At 39.0% G+C, this 17,778-nt stretch overlaps 1 protein-coding gene across 3 annotated transcripts in view; it reads right to left on the bottom strand.

Annotated features, from left to right (window-relative positions):
* The window catches only part of ITGBL1 (integrin subunit beta like 1), a 601,277-nt gene that overhangs the window by 168,095 nt on the left and 415,404 nt on the right, over window positions 1-17,778 (bottom strand). The gene's annotated exons all lie outside the window — the stretch shown is intronic.

Below are 17,778 nucleotides of genomic sequence, written 5' to 3'. Positions count from 1 at the left end.
GTTGCAATGTAGTGTCCAGAGTCAAAAAGCTGGGTTTGTATCCTAGGTCATGGGTCCGCTAGCAGGACAATAACTCCAAACAAACTTCAAAAACCACCCAGAAATGGATGGAAACAAAGTGCTGGAGTGTTCTGAAGTAGCCAGCAAAGAGTCCTGATCTAAGTCCCATTGAACGCCTGTGGAGAAATTTTAAAATTACTCTTGGGAGAAGGCACCCTTCAAATGTAAGAGACCTAGAGCAGCTTGCAAAAGAAGAGTGCTCAAACATTCCAGTTAAGAGGTGTAAGAAGCTTGTTTATGGTTATGGGAAGCAATTGATTGCAGTTATTTATTCTAAAGGATGTGCAACCAAATATTAAGTTGAGGGTGCCAATAATTTTGACGGGACCATTTTTGGGGTTTTGTGTGAAATTTTGTCCAATTTGTCTTTTTTTTCTTTGTGCTTTTCAAATACACACAAATGAAATAAACTTGTGTATGACAAAACATTTCTAATTACAAAAATTTTCTGGGAGAAATACTTTATTTTTTAGAATGATTTCACAGGTGCCAACACTTTTGGCCATGACTCCACCAAAATATAACACATAATATTACTTTGCAATTGTAAATTGCTCCTAATATAATACAAATATCAGAAGATAATGCAGCAAATTACATGTAATCTATTAAAACATAATGGTATTTGCATAGTACTAATTTAATTTGGGAACTAGGTGATATCTCAACTATTATTGGGTCAAGAGTAGCCAATAGCAGTATGCAAAGGATCTGTGCCTGGACCAGTTAATTTTTGGCAGTTTGTTCCATTGGCAAATACACTGACAAATCCATTTTTTAACAGCAGCACGGGCGGCAAAATGTCCCACCTACGTGCACACTGATGATGTCCGTGTGTCATCAGTGTGACACTACTAGCACCTGGGAAGCAGCAGTACTGTTATCCCTGTTCCCTGGCATTGGGTGCTGAAGACCACTCACATCATTCTCCCGTGCTAACACTGTGATCAGCATGAACAGGAGCGAATGATGAGAGTTGTATTCAAGTGATAACAGCCAGAGCATGCAACGGCTGATGGGAGTATTCATCAGCAGCCACCTATGCTATAACTAAATTAAAAAAGTGTGTGTTTCCCTGTATTTTTTATAACCAGCCAGGCACAACTGAAAGCTGGGGGCTGCAACCCTCAGCTGTCAGTTTCAGCAAGGCTGGTTATCAAGAATAGAGGTTTCCCCACGCTGTATTTTTAAATTAACTAAATCATTTAAAACACTGTGTGGGGTCCCCCCATTTTTGAAAATCAGCCAAGCTAAAGCAGACAGCTGGGGGGCTGGTATTCTCAGGCTAGTAAGGGGCCATGAATATTGACCCCAGCCTGAAAATAGCAGACTGCAGCTGCCCAGAAAAGGCATGTCTATTAGATGTGCCAGTTCTGGTCCTTTGCCTGGCTGTTCCCACTTGCCCTGTGGTTGTGGCAAGTGTGATAATATTTGTGCGGTTGATGTCATCTTTGTTTTGTCTGGTGACATGAAGCCCACAGATTAGTAATGGAGAGGCATCTATAAGACATCTATCCATTACTAATCTTATAGTTGTATGGGTAATAAACACACACCAAGTATAAAGTCTTTTAATTAAAATAAAAACAAAGATCTGTGATGAACTCAGTGAGCTGAACTGGGGTTAACTCAGTGACTTTTTCTCACAGTGCTGAGGTCACCACAGTTCAGCCCCGCTGGGAATGCAGACTTAATGGCCAGCGATAACCTCGATGAGGTCACCGCTGCTCACTGATGCTGTGTTCACAGCACCTCATTAATCAGTGGTTCTCAGCCTGGATGGTCGCATCTTGGCACCATCCAGGTTGAAAACTATTTATCCTCAGACATGGATTACGGCATGGGACAGAACGTCAGACAGGTGATATGGTTGTTTTCTATTTTTGCTTTATTACAGGAGATGTTGGCTTCAACGGAATGGGTTTTAGGTGAGTATAACTGTGTTTGTTATTTTCAAATAAAAATGAAAAGTGTGTTTTGTTTTTATTTCAAATAAAAGACTTTATACTTGCTTATGTATTTATTTACCATACAAGTATGGGATTAGTAATTGTTAGGTGTCTTATTAAAACCTCTCTATTACTAATTTTAGGGTTTGATGTCACCAGACAATACAAAGGTGAAATCAACTCCACAAATATTACCCCACTTGCCAAGGCCACAGAAATGGCTCATCTAATAATGGTCAATATCCATGGCCCCTTACCAGCCTGAGAATACTAGATGCCAGCTGTCTGCTTTAGCAAGGTTGGTTGTCAAAAATGGGGGGAACCCCACACCATTTTTTTAAATTTATTTAAATAATTTAAAAAAACAGCATGGAGATCCCTCTATTCTTGATAACCAGCCTTGCTGACAGCTGAGGGCTGCAGCCCGCAGATATCAGTTTTGCCTGGCTGGTTATCAAAAATACAGGGGAACTCGTGCCGGTTTATTTATTTAGATGCAAATAAAGTCTGTGGAGCCTCAATTAAGAGTCTCAAATACGGGACTAGCCAGATCTTCCTCCAGGGAAGGACCCAGCCAAGGAGTGGCTCCTTTCGGAAACCACCATTACCACCATATTAAGTGGCCCTTTAAGTCAATATCCAGCTCTTTACGAGTTTACAGATATGACAAGGGAAATACCAAGGCCAGGTATCTATCCACAGACAGCTGTTTCGGGGTGTTGCCCCTCATCAGTGTGGAGTAGGATTTTGGCTAGGTGGGAGCAATGCCTAGAAGACCAACATCACGAAACAATCACTGACCTCAAGGAGACCAGTCAAAGAAAACACTGCGGCAGCCCGCAAATTGTTTCGTGATGTTGGTTTATTTATTTATAGCACAGACGACAGTTGATGAATACTCCCATCAGCCGCCACCTTCTCACACTGTTATTAGCGGCAGCAGGTGTAGGCTGATGGGAGTAGTAGTCCCACCAGCTGCTGCTTGCTCTCACGGTTATCAGTTGAATATTACTCTCAACATTCTCCCCTGCATGCACTGATTGCAGGCAGAGCAGGAGAAAATTATGCGAGCGGTCTAACTCTACTACTTCCCAGGTGCTGGTATGTGTCACACTGATGACACAGATGTCATCCGTGTGTCATCCATGTACACGTGTGTGGGATGTTTTGCGGCCCGTGTTGTTGTTAAAAAATGGACGTGTCAGTGTATTTTGCCTATGGGCCAGACACAAGGTCCATAGAAACACACTGACATGTGCATAGACCCATTCCCTTGTAAGTGTCTCCGGTACATGTGAAAATGTCACCACTTGTATCAGACACACTGACATCTGAAGTAGCCCTAATAAGGGTATTTAAAAATTGGCATTCTAAACTGAAAAGAACATTTTAAATACTCCAGCTGCATGGTGTATTAACAAATGCACCAATCAGCCATAACATGAAAAACACTGAGAGGTGAAATATACACATATATGGTATATATGCATAGAGAAAATTGGCAAGTATATGCTACTAAGCAACTTTGGCAATGGCCAAATTGTGACGGCAGGTCATATGGGGTGGTCCTCATAGGCAATGGTTAGTAGTTAGGACTGCCATCAGAGCAGTATAATGTATCTAATGGGGTTAATATAATCCCTTCCTTCCACCTCTAGGCTGCAGCTATCAAGTGACACTAAAATTAACCAATCCATACACTCCAGACCGCAACTATTCAGTACTTTCTTTAACTCTTCTCTTCCATGCACAACAAGTAGCCACTCAGTAATCATTTTTCTTGTGTGCCCACATCAAATGCCCAATCCTTCCTGCCAACATAGATGTAAATTGGTAAGGATGCTATTAGGAACAATAACTCTGCCCTAGGTTTGACTCAATTCATGTTTTGTAATAAAAATCCATAAAGAAGTCAGCACTCCCAATTTAAAGTGGAAAAAAAAGGATTTCTATTATCTAATGTCCCGTGATGTTTCATTCTGTGTTACACTGATACTTCCTGTTAGAAATATGTATTCTGGCAAATGATACACACTATCATAAAGAGTGGTGATATTGGCAGTTTCCAGCAAATGGTACATCAAGCATGGAGAGACACATGAAGCCCAATGAACATGACAATCAACTTTATGATGCCCAGAGACAAGTTAGCATCCTATGTTTTGCAGGAGTATGTAATTATAGTGACATCTTAGGCAAAATCACACCAAGAAATGCAAATTGACCAAATTTATCCTTAAAATTACATACTTCAAAATACTGGATAAAGCAGTTTTTCAATTCCAGTCCTGAAATTCCCCCAAGAAGATATGCTTTGAGAATATCATATAGAGAGAATACCTGTGGCAAGTTAGACAATAAATACATCACCTGTTTAATGCAAAGGAAATCCTGAAAAGTGACCTGTTGGGGGAACTTGAGGACTGGAGTTGAAAAATACTGAAAAATAGCAACAAATCACATGTGATTTCCAATTACTGCAGAAAATCTATGGCAATCACAATTGGCATATTTTCTATTCTTAGGTTTGGTTCACACTTCACAGTTTGATTCGTTCCAAGAAGGGAAATTTACAAAAATTCAAATGTATGCAAGAGAGGCAGAAAAATATATATTTTAAATCTGTCAAGTGTGAACATACCCATAAGGCATATTAACAGCTTTTTCTGCTGCCTTGTTGAAGTATTATAAAAAAAAGATTAAAAAAAAAGAAAGTCACAAAATTCATGAAACTTTCTCGTGTTTCTCAAATGCAATACTTAATGCAGTCTTTTAAGCCAGAGCCATAAGGGAATGCAATAAAGGAAATACACATTATACATACAGGTCTATGTATGGTATGTGATTGTAATCACCTGAACAATATAAGTATATATCATGTAAACCATGCAGCAAAGAAAAATAGCAGCAGAGGAATGCCCTTTTTCTCCATCCCTCGTTAAAAAAAAATCAATAAAGCATATGTACTGTAAATGGTTCCATTAAATAGTATAATTTGTCCTCCAAAACAACAATCCCACACATTGATTCGTCAATGGAAACATTTTAAAAAAAAGTTATCGGAGATAAAAAAAAAGTGTTTTTTTATAGTAAAAAAATATATATTACCAAGTATAACAATCAACATATCAACCAATTAAGTAAAATGAACACATTAGTTTTGCCACATTGAAAATTCTACAAAATTTAAGACAAAAAAAAGATTGCAATGGAGGACATGCTTTATTTGTTCAATTACTCAAAATAGTAACTTTCAAAAATTATATTTCATCGCGCAAAAAACAAACCCATGTTAAGGGTTGACAATGGCCAAATATGGTTAGTAACCTCAAAATGTGGCAAAACAAATGGTAAAAATCGACCTGGTCCTGAATGGGTCAAATATAAATACAGTCAGAATAATATCCATTCACTGCAGCTTGTCTGTTTAATTATACTTTTGCAAGAGTAACAATATAAAAAGAAAAAAAGTGTTAATACATGTAAGAGTGTAATAAATAGATTTACATGGGATGACTTTATGTTAAAAGCTTATTCCCAACATTTCCAGTAATTACATATCCACAGAATAGGGGATAAATTGCTGTTCGGGTGGGTTGGTGGGTCCGACTGCCTTTCAGAATGTAGAAATGGCATTCAGTATGTATGGGAAATGCAGAGTGTTTTGTCCTATAGACAAAGAATGGAGTGTGCTCCATTTTAATGGAGAATTTCCAAGCAAGTGTTCAGCGAGGATAGGGGCTAACTTACAATGTTAGGATTAACATTATAAGATTTCATTGTAATAAAAACCTTTTTAATATTTAACATCTTGTATTATTTACTACAACCCTATCCACCAAGCTGATGTCTTCAGTATGATATTGCACTGCCTCAATTCTCTTTTTCCCCTATGTGTTCTCTGGCGGTCTGCCCTGCTGCTCACCTAGCAAGCATTATTGTGATTTAATATTATATTTCTGTGCTTCGGCTATTTGCCTAAGGGAAATCTCTACTATAACATAGTATTCATCCGTCATACAGTGTAGGTGATTGCAAGCAACAGACCAATGATGTACTGTGTAGGTAGACAATATACTTCTAGTTATACGGAAATCATTATATGGTACTGTCCTGAGCAAACACTGTGTCTATCCAGTATTCCAGAGATTCAATAAAGCCATCACAGCAAACAGAAGTAAGCACAAGCACAAGGAAAGAAAATATTTAGCCAGACTTTTGTGTTACGCCAGTGATGCAGAAGGAATTCCCATAAGCATCAATGTTTAGCAAAAGAAGAGGTCACAAGAAATGCAGTGGAACCTTACAGCTGTGATTGAAGTAAGCTCAGCACTTGATTTCAGATCAAGTTATAAAATCAAATCTATAATAGTCCTGCATCCAGGCTTGGACTGGCCCATAGGGGAACAGGAGAATCCACCGGTGGGCCCCTGTGCAGATCTGGGCCACCAATCCTATTGTATGGGCAGTACTTGTCATAATTCACTTGATTCACTCTGTACTGAAAAAAGCAGCATCTCATCATTAACCAAACCACCTAGTTTATTATTATATAGTGATATAGGTCAATTTGTGAGAAAGGGTAATATAATATTTGTATGCAGGTGAAAAGTGGGCCCCCCAAAAATCAGTGTTACTGGTGGGCCCTTGGCACCCCAGTCCGACACTGCCTGCATCCTTACTAATATGTAACTTGCTGTATATGCATCCCAACTTTCCAAAGAAGAAATCACCCAAGGCATATTATTGGATGCTTATGACAAAGGTGACCATTTTGAAGTTGAAAATAAAGGCAAAAATAAGCATTTGAGCAACTTCGACAAGAGCAAAATTACAATGGTTTGTGATGAACAATCATATAATGAATTAATAGTCATTGTCATTTCCACAATCTATAATAATAAATGCCCTAAGCAGCTTCCGGTTGTAACAACTTCCGTCCAGTTGTAACCGGTGACATCACCGCACACCTCTTTCCATGTTAACCCTCAACACACCACTCCTCCTCAACACACACACTCCTCAACACACACTCCTCTCACCTTTCACCATCTCCACTCACTCTTTCACTCCACTTACGACCCCTTCTCTCACTCCGTCTCTCATACTCACGCCGTCATCGCCGCTGATCCACGATCCCCGACATCTTCTTCCGCCGGCGCCATCCTGGATCCAGACGTCCTCCACGCCGGCGACATGTTCTTGCGGCGACGCCATCTTGAGTATCGTGAAATCCCGCAATACTCAAGATGGCGTCGCCGCAAGAGCATGTCGCCAGCGTGGATGCCGTCGGGATCCAAAATGGCGTCGGCGAAATCTCGCGATAGCATCGGGCCATAATCTAGTAATTACATAAATGAAGAGTACAAGCAAATGTATGAAAATTTGCAATACGTACAGTATATCTACCTCCTGAACTCATTCGCTCAGAAAACCTGCTAATATATCAAGATAAAGCAGACTGAAATCAGATCAGATTACAGCAGCCAATTGAAATGAAGGGAGGGGAAAGAACAAGAGAGGAATTGAACAAGAGAGAGGAAAAGAGACACAAACAGATAGTGATGCATGTTTTTAGTAAGTGTTTTGTCAAATTCCATGGTTGGATTCACAGCTAGACTTCTGAATAATGTCTTCCATCCTGCTACGGTTTATGAACACGTAATAAAGCATAGAGGCAGAAAGCCCTCAAAAGATTCACTCATCATGTTAATGCACGTTTAGTGGCAGGCGCAGGTTGATGTCTGCAGTAAATTTAAGCGTTGTCATGACAGCGCCGCATGTTTCAACATAATGTATGATCTATCCCTTGCGCTCATCCTTTCCCCCACACTGCGCATGTGCCATCCTGAACAGGAAGTGTCAGTGGAACGCTCGCCATGACAGGGCGGTATCTTCTGTCATGACGTTTTTGTCCCTGCGCTTCCTCTTTCATCTATACCGCGCATGCGCTGCCCAGAGCAGGAAGAATTATGAGCCCTGTGGAACGCACGCCATTTACAGCGCGGCATGTGGAGCGCACGCCGGCTCATTGTGCAGGAGAGGAGGCACAGGTGTGTGTAATGCGGGGCATATGGCAACATTTGATATTTGGTTATCCAATATGAAACGGAGTTGGTCATGAATGATTTTATTAGGCTTACAGGTGTGTGAGAGGTGGGCCCTCTTTAGTGCACAGGAAGTGGGCCCTGTTCATTATCCTGTCATGACTATATATATAGGGGCTGTTTGACCAATTTTTCCACATAATATCTATCTATCCACCTCCTGATGATCCTGTTGGGAGAAACGTGTTGAGGTTTTTGCCTATCTTACAGCAGAACATCTGAGTATACCTCTATTTGTTATCAATAATGTTGGTTATATTGATATTAATGTTTTAATAGATCATTTGTCTTTTTTTTCCTTCCATATGCTTATTTCTGCCACCCAGTGGTGAATGTATAGCCATATCAGGGTATTTCCAGGGTGAGCCGTCGTGGAGCGGGGGCACCATTCCGCTGACCAGTAGGGTGCCAACATCCGCTGACAGGAAGGCATACAGTTATAGGGGACAGATAGTGAGATACTCTAATGCACTTGTCACTTTATGTCTTGTCTTTTTTGCACTATTTTTGCACTTTTTCTCTTTGTTGCCTATTGAGCTTCCTATCTGGCAACCCCTATACACTCCTTTTCTGAATAATTGGTTGACCAAATGTGGCACATATTCAGGGCTATTTAGGAGTTTTAGGGTTCAGCCATCGTGGAACGGGGGCGCCAATCTCGATTGTGTTTAGGGTGCCAACCTCCGTTGTTAGGCAGCTTTCATATCAGTACCCCATAGTAGGATGTAATAGGTGACACGGTTGCTTGTTGTTTATGTGGTTGTTTTGTCTACTATTTAGGCTTCATTAAAGGTTGTTTTTATGCACATCTGTATCTAGAAGTTGGTGTAAGGGTCCTTGGTTTACTTAAGTTAAGTTGTTTGACCTTACTATATATATATATATATATATATATATATATATATATACACAAATTTTGCTTTGAACAATTTTCACTCAGCAACATAGAATCATAGGATCGTAGAATCGTAGAGTTGGAAGGGACCTCTTGGGCCATCTGGTCCAACCCCCTGTTCAAAAGCAGGATTCGCTAAATCATCCCAGACAAATGTCTGTCCAGCCTCTGTTTGAAGACTTCTATTGAAGGAGAACTCACCACCTCTTGTGGCAGCCTGATCCAATCATTGATCACGCTAACTGTAAAAAGTTTTTTCTAATATCTAATCTGTGTCTCCTCCCATTCAGTTTCATCCCATTGCTTCTAGTCTTTCCTTGTGCAAATGAGAATAAAGATGATCATTCTACAATGTGACAGCCCTTGAGATATTTGTAGACAGCTATTAAGTCTCCTCTCAATCTTCTCTTCTGCCAGCTAAACATTCCCAAATCCTGCATCCTTTCCTCATAAGACAGGGTTTGCAGACCGGTCACCATTCTGGTCACTCTTTTCTGAACTTGCTCCAGTTTGTTGATGTCTTTTTTAAAATGTGGCGCCCAAAACTGGACACAGTATTCCAGATGAGGTCTGACCAAAGAGGAGTAGAGGGAAATAATGACTTCACGTGATCTAGACTGTATGCTTCTGTTAATACATCCTAGAATTGCATTTGCCTTTTTTGCTGCTGCATCACACTGTTGACTCATATTCAGTCTGTGATCTATTAGTATACACAAGTCATTTACACATGTGCTGTTGCTTAGCCCTATTCCTCCCATTCTGTATATGCTTTTTTCATTTTTATTGCCCAGATGTAGTACTTTGCATTTTTCCCTGTTAAAAACCATTCTGTTAGTTGCTGTCCACTGCTCCAGTTTATTTATATCTTCTTGAATCCTCTCTCATTCTTCTCTAGTATTAGCTATCCCTTCTAGCTTTGTGTCATCAGCAAATTTAATCAGTTTACCCTCAATTCCTTCATCTAAATCGTTGATAAAGATGTTGAACAATACAAGGCCCAGGACAGAGCCCTGTGGTACCCCACTTAAGACATTCTTCCAACTGGATATGCAGCCATTTACGACCACTCTTTGGGTCTGATCACTAAGCCAGTTATGAATCCACCTAACAGTTGCCTTGTCCATTCCATACTTAGCCATTTTTTCAATAAAGATTGTGTGAGATACTTTGTCAAATGCTTTGCTGAAGTCAAGATATACTATATCTACAGCATTTCCCTGATCCACCCAATCAGTGATTCTGTCATAGAAGGAAATTAAGTTAGTCTGAGTTACAAACCCATGCTGACTCTGTTTAGTCACTTCATTCTTATCCAGGTACTTACATATATGTTGTTTAATAATTTGTTCAAAGATCTTTCCTGGTATAGAAGTCAGACTCACCGGCCTATAGTTTCCTGGGTCCACCTTCTTTCCCTTTTTGAAGATAGGAACAACATTTGCTCTTCTCCAGTCTTCTGGGACTTCTCCTGTTCTCTAAGAATTTTCAAAGATTATGGAGAGGGGTTCAAAAATTTCTTCTGTTATCTCCTTCAGTATTCTGGGGTGTTATTCATCTGGACCTGGAGACTTGAATTCATTTAGGTTAGCTAAGTGTTTCTTCACTATATTTCTGCTTATAGATATCCTGGATTCTTCTATTCCCTTAATAGGACAGTGAAGAACAGTTGATGGTACATTTCCTTTCTGAGGGAAAACAGATGCAAAATAGGAATTTAAAAGTTCAGCCTTCTCAACATCCTGTCTTACCATTTCATCATTTTCATCCTGTAAAAATCCTATAGCATCTTTGACTTTTCTTTTACTTTTGACATATCCCCAAAATCCTTTATTATTGCCTATGACATCTCTTGCAAGCCTCAATTCATTTTCAGCTTTAGATAATCTGATTTGTGCCCTGCAAGTTCTGCAGACAGCATTATATTCTTCTTTAGATATGCCTTCCTCTTTCCATTTTATAAACAGTTCTTTCTTCCTTTTTAGCGTGTGCTTAAGTTCTGTGTTCATCCATCCTTGTTTCCTTAAATGCTTCCTATTCTTCCCTCTTTTCAGAATTGTTAACAATGGTGCTTTGAGAATTTCATTTTTCAAGATTTCCCATCCTTCCTGGACATTTTTGGATCCAGCCATTGGATCCCTCCAATTCTCTTTCGGAATCCCTTAAAATCTGCCTTCCTGAAATCTAACCTTGACATCTGAGTCTTTTAAAGTAGCATGGTTGCTACCTCCTAGGGTCCCAGCCACTTTTACCTCCTCAACCATTTCCTTCATGTTTATAAGGATTAGATCCAAGGTAGCAGTTGCCCTTGTTTTCTCCTCTACCCTTTGGAAGATAAAGTTGTCAGCAAGAGAGGATAAGAATTTCCTTGACCTGTTAGTTTTGCCTGAGAGAGATTCCCAACAAATGTCAGGATAGTTGAAATCTCCCATGACAACTATGTCGTATTTTTTGGAGAACTTGGCCATTTGATACATAAAGAGTTCATCCATATCTTCAGCTTGCACAGGCGGCCTGTAGTAAATGCCTACAATGGTGTCCTTTCCATTGTTCTGTCCTTGTATTCTTACCCAAACAGTTTCCACAGAACTCCCAGTCTCTGAAGCTTCAATCTCTCTGCAGATATACGCATTTCTAACATACAATGCGACACCTCCTCCTCGTTTATCAAGTCTGTTTCTACCAAATAAGTTGTATCCTTCTAGCCTTGTATTCCAATCATGTGTATTGTCCCACCAAGTTTCAGTGATTCCAATGACATCATATTTCTTTTCCTGCGTTAGTAGTTCCAATTCTCCTTGTTTGTTGCCGATGCTTTGTGCATTAGTATAGAAACATTTTAGTTTGTGATTGGTTTCTCTTTCTCCAATATTTTTATTATTTAGTTTCTTTTGTCTATGTTCTTCCTTTCCACTTCTAATAGCAGAGTTCTCAATAGCATTTGTCAGGTGTATGGCTTTTTCTGGCCTTTTGCTTCCCTTCCCACATTGTTCTAGTTTAAAGCTCTCCTGATGAGCGTAGCAAGGCGACTTCCAAATACATCCACTACTGCTTGTTTCTGGAAAACACCCATGGAGTCAAAATTGTGACTACATCTGTAGATAAATTCCCAATGGGTTATAATTTCCAAAATGTGGTCATTTGGGGAGGGATTCTGCTTTTCTAGCACTTAGGGGCTCTTTATATGGAATCTGCAAACTAGTCTAGGAAAATCTGTGCTCCAGGAGGAAAATAGCGCTCTGTCCCTCCCGAATCACTCCGTATGGCAAAGAAGTACTGTACAGCCACATATGGGGTATTTCTACATTCAGCAGAAATTAAACACAGCAGTAACACCTCACGGTACTATACGTTTATAAGGAAATAATTAATACTGTATCTATAGTAAATAACCACGATGCTCTGTAAAAAAGTGGAAACCACTCAGAGAGAAGGAATCGACTGAATACCCCAGAACAATGGAAATCCAAGAAATTACAGACATGGAATATATAATAAAAACATATATCTTTCTTTATTCAATAAAAATGGCAAAAAAGGTACTATATAGAAAAATGTGCACGTATAAGGACCAATTATACATGGTTATCATTAAAAAGAAGGAAAATGTGGTTACATATAAAAAAGCAATATTACAAATGACAGACTAAAAGGTAAGATATGATCAAAAACACATAAAATCTCAATAAAGTCATATATGTGGGTACCACAAGAAATCATCAAAATTACTTCCAGTAAATGTGAAAAAAATATATATATAACCATATTATGAAAAAATATATATTAAAATATTCCATATACATATAGCCATAAAAATTAATGATAAAGTATAAATAGTAAATAATTGTACTGGAGGGGACCCTCAAGTGAGAGAAAAAATAAAGTGCATAAGTGTCAAAGTAAACAGCACAAAATAGTAAATAATTGTACAGAAGGGAACCCTCAAGTGAGATCACAAATAAGGTGCAAAAGTGTCAAGGTAGACAGCATAACTTAATAACACACTTAAAGTGCATGGTGCTAAGGAGACAATAAGATAAAAGTAAGGAAAGTAATGTACCAAGAGCCACTAGATCTTGATAACGCACACACCCCAACGCGCGTTTCGGAAACAGATTTCTTTGTCAGGGGATGGCATATTGCAAAATCAGTTTGGTTTATATATGAAGAATTAAATGTGGCGTTGATAGCAGTTATTCGGTTGATTCATTTAACAGAAATTGTGAGACAAATTTTGGTCCCATTTTTACCCATTTCCCAGTGTGAAAATGTAAAACTTGGAGCTAACACACAATCTTGGTGGTAAAAATGTTAATTATTTTTTCTTCAATGCCCAAAGGTATAAAAGTTTATGACACACCTGAGGTGTCAATATAATCACTGCACCCCTAGATGAATTAATTGAGAGGTTTAATTGGTAAAATGGGGTCACTTATGGGGGATTCTGCTGTTCTGGCACCTCAGGAGTTCTGCCAATATAATATGGCACCCTCAAACAAGTGCAGCAAAATCTGCACTGTAATATGGCGCTACTTCCCTTCTGAGCTTTGCACTGTGCCTCAAAAGTAGTTTTTGACCACAAATGGGGTATCGGTGAACTCAGAAGATATTGCAACAATAAACTTTGATGTCCATTTTCTCCTGTTACCCTTGTGAAAATACAAAATTTGTAGCTAAAAAAAGATTTTTGTGGGAAAAAGGTGATTTATTGATTTTCACTGCCTAATGTTATAAACTTGTGTGAAGCAACTGAGGGTTCAAGGTGCTCAATATACATCTAAATAAGGTCCCAAAGGGGTCTAGTTTCCAAAATGGTGTCATTTGTGGGGAGGTTTCCACTGTTTAAGCACATCATGGGCTCTTCAAATGCGGCATGGCGTCCGCTAATTATTCCATCAAATTTTGCATTCAAAAAGTCAAATGGCCCTACTTCCCTTCCAAGACCTGCTGTGCGCCCAAACAGTAGTATTTCCCCACAAATTAGGAATCTGCGCACTCAGGAGAAATTGTACAACAACTTGTATGGAGCAATTTCTCTTGTTACCGTTATGATAATGCAAAATTTGGAGCTAAAAAATATTTATCTGGGAAATGTTTTTTTTTTCACGGCTTAACGTTATAAGCGTCTGTGAAGCACCTGTGGGTTCAACGTGCTTAATACACATCTAGATAAGTTTCCTAAGTGGTCTAGTTTCCAAAATGGTGTCACTTGATGGGGGTTTACACATCAGGGGCTCTCCCAACATGACATGGCATCCGCTAATTATGCCATCAAAGTATACATTCAAAAATTTAAATGGCGCTCCCTCCCTTCTGAGCCCTGCCATGTGCCTAAACAGTAGATTTCGCCATATATGGGGTATCGGCATGCTCAGAAGAAATTGCACAACAAATTATTGTTCATTTTCTCCTGTTACCCTTGCAAAAGTAAAAAAAGTAGGTCTAAAGCAAAATTTTTGTGAAAGAAAAGTAAATGTTTATATTTTTTCTTTCCACATTCCAAAAATTCTGAAGGGTTAATAAACTTCTTGAATGTGGTTTTGAGTACCATGAGGGGTACAGTTTTTAGAATGGTGTAATTTTTGGGTATTTTCTGTCATATAGGCCGCTCAAAGTCACTTCATATGTGAGGTGGTTTTGCAAATTTTGTTGTAAAAATGAGGAATCGCTGGTCAACTTTTAACCCTTATAACTTCCTAACAAAAAAAGTTTCCAAAATTGTGCTAATGTAAAGTAGACATGTGGAAATTGTTATTTATTAACTATTTTGTGCGATATGACTCTGATTTAAGGTCATAAAAATTAAAAGTTTGAAAATTGCAACATTTTTGCCTTATTTCCATTTTTTCACAAATAAACGCAAGTCATATTAAAGAAATATTACCCCTATCATAAAGTACAATATATCATGAGAAAACATTGTCAGAATCACTGGGATCCATGGAAGCATTCCAGAGTTATTACCTCATAAAGTGACAGTGGTCAGAATTGTAAAAATTGGCCTGGTCAGGAAGGTGAAAACAGGCTTCGGTGTGAAGGTGTAATTACAAAAATCTTCAGGTTTGCCTAAATTAATTCATGCAAAAATGAATACACCCCACACCAAAAACTACTGCATTTAGTAAATTGTATGACCTCCATGATTTTTAACCCCTTTACCCCAAGGGTGGTTTGCACGTTCATGATCGGGCCAATTTTTACAATTCTGACCACTGTCCCTTTATGAGGTAATAACTCTGAAATGCTTCCATGGATCCTGGTGATTCTGACATTATTTTCTCGTGACATATTGTAATTCACAATCACAGAGATATGGCACACAAAAAACTTAATAAATAACATTTCACATATATTTACTTTACATCAGCACAATTTTGGAACCAAAATTTTTTTTTGTTAGGAAGTTATAAGGGTTAAAAATTGACCAGCGATTTCTCATTTTTGCAACACCATTTTATTTTTACTGACCACATCACATTTGAAGTCACTTTGAGGAGTCTATATGATAGAAAACACCCAAAAGTGACATCATTCTAAAAACTGCACCCCACAAGGTGCTCAAAACCATATTCAAGAAGTTTATTAACCCTTCAGGTGCTTCACAGGAATTTTTTGAATGTTTAAAAAAATGAACATTTAACTTTTTTTCACAAAAAAATTAATTCAGGTCCAATTTTTTTTATTTTACCAAGGGTAACAGGAGAAATTGGACTGCAAAAGTTATTGTGCAATTTGTCCTGAGTATGCTGATACCTGATCTGTAGAGGGAAACCACTATTTGGGTGCATGGCAGAGCTCAGAAGGGAAGGAGCGCCGTTTGACTTTTATGGCTGGAATTGAGATCGGACGCCATGTCACTTTTGGAAAGCCCCTGATGTGCCAAAACAGTGGAAACCCCCCACAAATGACACAATTTTGGAAACTAGACCCCCAAAGGAACTTATCTATATGTGTGGTGAGAATTTGAACCTCCCAGGGCCTCACAGAAGTTTATAACGTACAGCCGTAAAATTAAAAAATCACATTTTTTCCACAAAAATGATCTTTTCACCCCCCAATTTTTATTTTCCCAAGGGTAACAGGACACCAAAAGTTATTGTGCAATTTGTCCTGAGTACGCTGATTCCCCACATGTGGGAGTAAACCACTATTTGGGCGCATGGCAGAGCTCGGAAGGGAAGCAGCGCCATTTGACTTTTTTGGCTGGAATTGGGATGGGACGCCATGCCGCGGTTGGAAAGCCCCTGATGTGCCTAAACAGTGGAAACTCACCACAAATGACACGATTTTGGAAACTAGACCCCCCAAGGAACTTATCTAGATGTGTGGTGAGCACTTTGGGTTCACAGAAGTTTATAACGCCCGGGCGTGAAAATAAAAAATCATATTTTTCCACAAACATGATATTTAGTCCCCAATTTTTTTATTTAACCAAGGGTAACAGGAGAAATTGGACCCCAAAAGTTGTTGTCCAATTTATCCTGAGTATGCTGATACCCCATATGTGGGAGAAAACTACTGTATGGGCACACGCCGGGGCTCGGAAGGGAAGTAGTGATGTTTTGGAATGCAGACTTTGATGGAATGGTCTGTGGGTGTCATGTTGCCTTTGGAGAGTCCCTGATGTACCTAAACTGTGGAAACCCCACCAAGTGACCTCCTCATTTTGGAAACTAGACCTCCTAAGGAACTTATCTAGATGTGTGGTGAACACTTTGAACCCCCCAGGTGCTTCACAAAAGTTTATAATGCCCAGGCGTGAAAATAAAAAAATCATTCTTTTTCCACAAAAATTATATTTTGCCCCCAATTTTTTTATTTTCCTAAGGGTAACAGGAGAAATTGGACCCCAAAATTTGTTTTGCAATGTGTCCTGAGTAGGCTGATACCCCATATGTGGGGGTAAAACACTGTTTTGGTGCATGGCAGAGCTTGGAAGGGAAGGAGCACCATTTGACTTTTTCAACGCAGAATTGGCTGGAATTGAGATCAGACGCCATGTTGCATTTGGAGAGCATGTGATGTGTCCAAACAGTGGAAACCCCCCAATTCTAACTCCAACCCCAACACACCCCTAACCCTAATCTCAGCCCTAACCTTAGCCCTAACCCTAACCCTAGCCCTAATGGGAAAATGGAAATAAATACATTTTTTTTTTAAACTTTATTATTTTTCCCTAACTAAGGGGGTGACAAAAGAGGGTTTGATTTACTATTTATGGCGGGATTTATGTTTGGCAGCTGTCATACGCTAAAAGACGCTTTTTATTGTAAAAATAGTTTTTGCATCACCACATTTTGAGAGCTATAATTTTTCCATATTTTGACCCACCGAGTCATGTAAGGTCTTATTTTTTGCGGGACGAGTTGACATTTTTATTGGTACCATTTACGGCTACATGATTTTTTTTATCGCTTTTTATTCCGATTTTTGGACCGCAGAATGAGCAAAAACCAGCATTTCATTAATTTCTTTTGGGGGGTGCATTTACACCATTCCGCGTGTGGTAAAATTGATGAAGCAGTTATATTCTTCAGGTCAGTACGATTACAGCGATACCTCATTTATGTCATTTTTTTATGTTTTGGTGCTTTTATGCAATGAAAACAATTTTATATAAAAAATAATTATTTTTGCATCACTTTATTCTGCGAGCTATAACTTTTTTTTTTTCGTTGATGACGCTTTATACCTGCTCGTTTTTTGCGGGACAAGATGATGTTTTCAGCGGTACCATGGTTATTTATATCCGTCTTTTTGATCGCGC

Source organism: Dendrobates tinctorius, unplaced genomic scaffold (assembly GCF_039654945.1).
Source record: "Dendrobates tinctorius isolate UK_male_01 unplaced genomic scaffold, ASM3965494v1 ptg000026l, whole genome shotgun sequence".
NCBI lineage: Eukaryota > Metazoa > Chordata > Amphibia > Anura > Dendrobatidae > Dendrobates > Dendrobates tinctorius.
The sequence above is the reverse complement of the archived record's forward strand: the minus strand, read 5'-3'. Positions and strand labels throughout refer to the sequence as shown.